The sequence below is a fragment of the Rousettus aegyptiacus genome, unplaced genomic scaffold (genome assembly GCF_014176215.1).
Source record: "Rousettus aegyptiacus isolate mRouAeg1 unplaced genomic scaffold, mRouAeg1.p scaffold_m13_p_10, whole genome shotgun sequence".
In the NCBI taxonomy this organism is placed as follows: domain Eukaryota; kingdom Metazoa; phylum Chordata; class Mammalia; order Chiroptera; family Pteropodidae; genus Rousettus; species Rousettus aegyptiacus.
The window spans coordinates 64086156-64092039 of NW_023416285.1; the positions used below are offsets into that span (position 1 = coordinate 64086156).

Sequence of the window (5884 nt, forward strand, 5' to 3'; positions counted from 1 at the left end):
CCAATCAGCTCACACACTTGCAGTCAAGACAAAGACAGAAATGCAACTGGGCTAATAAGAAGCATTAGCCCCACTTCTGGTTGGACATGGCTGTCTTTCAGGGAAGGAATTGCACAGGAAATGCACTATATTTAGAAGTGACCCTAAATTTAGAGTTATTTGATTGATGGACTGACTTGAGCAGAGAGAGAGCTTGACTGAGAGATACTTAAATGTCCTATATAAGCTTGTAAGGTATTTGTTGGAGTCTGTACCATAGGGTCCAAAATAAAAGGTTACTCTGATCCTTTCTTTTGGTCTAGCACTTGGGGTTTGCAAAGAAGTTTATATTAACTTTCACTTCACAAAGGAGTAAATGAAGCTCAGAGAAATTAAGTAAGCATTGGAAATGTGTGTATGCATACTGTATTATATATACACTCTATGATTATACACATAACATTACAGATATTTATACATCCTATATTATCAAACTATATACATAGGTGGATATATATACACACACACATATATGCAATGTATATATATATATACACATATATATATATATATATATAGTAGTATAATCATTCATTCAACACCTACTTATTGATCAATTACTAGGTACTAGTCTATGGCCATGTCACCCTGAACAAGCCTGATCCCATCTGATCTGGGAAGCTAAGTAGGGTCGGGCCTGGTTAGTACTTGGATGGGAGACCACCTAGGAAGACCAGGTGCTATAGGCATAAAAAATAAAAAAATAAGAGATCATAAGCTGACAAGTTCCTTGCAATCTGTGAGGTCAACCAAGGGTCGCCTCACCTAAAAAAAAATTACTAGGTACTAGACACTGTAGGTGCTTCATCAACAAGGGTAAAGGATAGAGCATGGCCCCAGCTCTCATGGCACTTACAGTCTAGTTAGAAGGAAAACACTAAATAAATAATCACAACATAAATATATAACTGGAGTCTGGATAAGTGCTTCCAACAAAAAGTACAAAGGCTCATGAGGATGTATAAGAGGGGTTTAGCTTGACCTCGAGTGTCAAAACACTTCCTTGAGCTGAGAGATCAAGATGAGCAGATGCTAATTACAGTCTGTACACTGTGTCTGCTAAGAATCTGAAGAAAAAAAAACAAAACTAACCTGGGTTGGGGGTTTCACCCGGTGCAGACAAGGCAGAAAGTTCCCTTAAAAATACCAGTTTCACAAAGTGAAATGGTAATTCTTAGCCCAAATCAAAAGTTTAGAACTTCATGGAAGCCAAGGTCCAATCAACTTCGTAAACACCAGAATGTAACATGCTATAGAAAAGGAACTCTGAGTACAAATGAGCTCCCCAACTTGTTTTCCTGTCCTTTAAGTTTGCAGAAAGGTACTATCAAGTTTTACAAGACCTAGTTCTGTCTCCCAGAGCTCTCTTAGCTTTGTCGTTTTCTTCTCTCTTCTCTCCTTCCTTCCATGTCTCTCCTCTGTCTCTATTTCTCTCCTCTTTCCTCTACTCCCTTTATTTTTCACTTTTATAGGTTAGTATCAAGTATTCTATTAGACTTGACTATAAATACCTATGTTTCATGTTAAATGCAATTATTTGTCTTCTAGGTTCCAAAATTTTTAAATGTATGTATGACATGGCAAAACCATTACTATAACACAAAATCAAACTTTTATTTATAGTTATACAAACATACACAATAAATGCAAAGGGTTGTTGGTATAGGCTAGAATCAAATAGGTTTCTAGTATTCTCAGCCTGCTTCTACACAGTTATATAAATTAGACTTGAGGGTCTTTTTAAGCAACAGTAAAATCAACATAGTATTATAGTTACTTTCTCAAAAAGAAAAAAAGAGTTTGAATTTTTGCTGCACACGTTCCTAAGTAAAGGAGAGACTCCTTGACTCTAGTTGCTCAAATTCAACAGTTTCCAAAAGGCAATTGCGACCATCAACAATTTGGCAGAGGCAGAAGAAAAAGAAGAAGCCAGCGTAAACCAAGTGAAGTTTCAACACTGTGGTTGGAACCGGTTTGGAGGTTAACTGACTCTTGTTTCTCCAACATTTCCTTGCTTATGGAGATTTGTACTCCAATTCCAACTGCATTCCAACTCCAATAAAATAGCAACAAGATGCCCTGGAGGGTTGAAGACAAGCCTGTGGGTGCAAGCAGGGTCAAATCACATCATGGGAACAAGATGAGATTTTACATAGTTGGAGTGTTGACTGTTTTCTACTTGCCAACAGTGGGACAATTGCTCTCGTTGTTGAATAATTAAATAGGCAGTTTGTATTTATTTAACGTACAGACTCTAGCCAATTCCTGCTGACAGCTACCAAAATAATCCCACATTTCCTAGCTCCCAATCGCTCAGAAGACGGTTCCCTGACTGCGGGAGTACTGCCGATGCCAAAAAGCGAAACTCTCCTCTAAGTCTCCCAACACCTTTTTTCATCACTTCAAACAATAAGTCAGTTCACAGCATGTGATCCAAAAACAACAGCCCAGTTTTACTGGATGAGGTTCTGTTCTCTGAGGTGCTTCCCGCTATCAACACTGAGCTGTCTTAAAACTCTGATGCTTGGCTATAGGTAGAAGAAAAAGAAGACAGGTTTTCCTCTTTTGCACCTGTCCAATAAAGAAAGTGAATATTAACCTAATGATTTAAAAAAGGAAAAAAGGGTTAGAGCAGAAAGTAGAGAGTTTAGGAGAAGCAGGTCAGTAGGGGAATCAGGGAAGGAAAACATTTAAATGCTGCATTGAGTGGTCTGTGGAACTTTCAAACCATCTGTGATAAAGGAAAAGCCTGGCCGGTCCCCTGAGGTGGTCAGCGGGAGAGAAGACACTGAGCTGCCAAAGACAGCATTCCCTTAGTCAGTGGAAGGTGGAGATAAGAGGTACTAAGAACAGTTATATATCATTAGCTTTTACCCTATCACACATACAAAACATGTTATCAGAGGACGTACAGGTCAGACACCTTTTGAGGTTTCCTGCACTTCGCAGTGTTTGGGGGTATTTAAACAGTATGTGCTAAAGAGGGGTCTTTAGGGGGAGCTTAAGTGGGAGAAAGAAGCTATTTGTCCTGTCTTGTTTGGCTACCCATCAGCCAACAGCCTGACAATTTGTGGGTACCATTGCACTGCATTATCTTCTTCTTGATGCTTCCACTGAAGCGGGCACCAAAGACCCACATGGGAGGGAAGAAGTTATCAAAGGTATGAAGCAGGAGGGAAGACCCGGTGAGAAAAAAGATTCTTTTCCTTCTCATCATTTTACCGTCACCCCTCCCTGATTCTTGAATGGTCTCTCTACTGTGCAATTTGTCTTTTGAGTGATTCTATTGATGGTGGACACCATGTAGGTCTTTTCGTCGTCAATATTGAAACAAAGCATCAATGAGTCAAAATGGCTCCACTTTGAACTGTTCAACTTTAGCAGCTCCACTGAGGTGGGAACACAGGTTAAGAAAATCACTCACACAAGTAAGAAGGAGGCAGGCTGCTAGGGAGCATTTAGTCTGGAATATAGTATCCGAAGGAGGAGGTCTCTTTTCCTATTGTCTATATTTTAAACTCAGTTTCCTCATTTGTGAAATAGGTCTGCCGCACTTGTCCTTGTCACCATATTGTTCTGAGGATGGAAAAGAATCATAGAAATGGAAGTGCTCTGGACTCCTATTTGTCATTAGTCCTGTTCTGTTCATCAATCTTGAGGCACCACGGAGTTCGTTTCTAACTCCTCTGGAGATGGGGAAGTATGGATCCAACCTTGCAAGCAGATTTTTTTTTAAGTTGTCACTCTTCCCCTCATGTTTTCTTTTGTAAAAGGAGGAAGTTTTCATGTAAGGCTTCCAAAGCTACTTTCAACCTTTAAAAAAAGGCAGGCAGTCAATTCAAGACTGTCAGTCATTGTCTTGACCTACTTGGGAATGAGAGGCAACATCTAAGTAAACTTCCACTGACTAATCTCTATTAGCTCTATCTCCAGAGCAGATATTCTGGGCTTGAATGTCTCAGGAGCCAGAGCTGAGAACTTGGCATGTTTCCAAAGCATAATAAAATGGGTATGAATAATGGAGAAGTGTGTCATACCTGCTTGTTATTTGGAGCCATATTCTTAGGAAGCTAATTCAACCATTCATAGCCAAGGAACATTTTTGATCATAGTCCCAAGTATCCCATTAGAAATCTACCCCTGGCATATCACCTATGCCACCGTAATTCTTTCAGTTTCTTGGACCATGAGTCAGTGACTACGGCCAGAAGCAATCGAGTTGCTGACTATAGATTTTTAAAGAGTCCTTCACCTCTCTCTGATCCTTATTTCTTCTTTTCTCCCATTCTTACCCCACCCACTGGACCCCTCTGCATTCTTCTCCATCATTCCTTTTCTCTCCTACTCTTTTCTCTTCCCTCCACATTTTCTTTGTAAGCACCTCAGCCGATGAAAGACAAATATTTTCCATATTTCTGAGCTTCCATCAGGATCAACACAGCCAGCTTCACTTACATTTCCTTTCCCCTCTTCCTTCCCTGGTCCATTTAAATTCCTCCACATTGAGGACAAGGGATTGTGTTCAAACTGGGGCTAAATACAAGCAACATGGGTCCTAGCCTCATGCCCACAGTACACTATATTCCAGTACAACATTCAGCATATCATAGGACCAAATATCAAGTCCTTATTAGGATGGAATATTTCTGTTCCCTGTGGAGACTTAGCCTCGGTCAATTAAATCATTTGACATCCATAATACAGGAATGGATAATGGGCAAAGGAAAAGCAAAGAAGATCACAGGTTGGAGGTTATGGAAAAGAAGTCAGAAAGAGAATCCAAGTTAATCTAAACTCGGAGTGAGAGATGAAAAGCTAAATGAGATAAAGGAACATTTGTGGGGAGGGTAGGTGTTAGTGAATGGGAACTGAAGGAAAATATGGGGTGAAGAAAGTTGGGGAAAGAAAAAAGGAAATATGAAGTGTCACTGGCTTATAAATTGAATACTCATAACCTTTTAAAATATTTTTTAAGAGATGCAACTTAGAAGCTGGATTCCTTCTTGATTACTTTTGGCTGTTTGCTCTATAAATCTTTGACTAGAAGTCTCATAGAAGCTGAGCCATATAAGTCAAGGAGGTGTACAGGTTACCCACTGGAGTTAGGTTAAGTATAGGAACTTCTGAGTTGTCTTTGGATTAAGCTCACACCACTGAGTTTTAGAAAAGGTGATAATTATAGGAATTTCCCCTGCAGTACTCTCTCATCAGACAGATTTTTCAAAGGGCAGTCTTTTCAGCAGAACTGGAAAGAGATAAGTGGCAGCCCTGTGCATTTGATATTTGATATGTCCTTACTCTACTGAGAAGCTAATGCTTTAGTTCCAGGCTTACCTGAAGCCATTAGGAGACAATCAAAGATGTAAAACTCTTGAGTTAGACCAAAAGAAAGTTGATTTTAGAGCCAAAAGAATCATCTTCCTCTATAGTTCAAATGGCACTCAGAAATCCAATTAATCTTTGATTTTTAAAGCAGAATCTGTAATTGTGTTCAGTACTGCCAACTGTTCAGTTTGATAATGCAACAGGCTACTCCAATGGTGGCTCACTGTCATTAGGGAAAGTCTAGCTTTGTAGGATAAACTTTCTCTTTGGAATAATAATATTTTATGTTTTTATAATTCCTTTCATCCAAGAATTTCAAAGCATTTTAAAATAGTTTGGGTGATGGGAAATGTAATGTTTTATAAGTTAAACTACATATGTCAATACTTTGCCTAGGGACAGAAATTAATTATTCCATGAAAGTGATGTTGGTATCTAATTTTATTCCATTTACACTGTAAAAGTATCATTACTAATAATTATGATAGTTATTATTTATTGAAAGCAGAATGCTTTTTAT

At 38.9% G+C, this 5884-nt stretch overlaps 1 pseudogene; it reads left to right on the forward strand.

Annotated features, from left to right (window-relative positions):
• Positions 1 to 609: 609 nt before the first annotated feature.
• LOC118608784 lies at positions 610 to 728 on the forward strand (annotated as a pseudogene).
• The last annotated feature ends 5156 nt before the right edge of the window (positions 729 to 5884 follow it).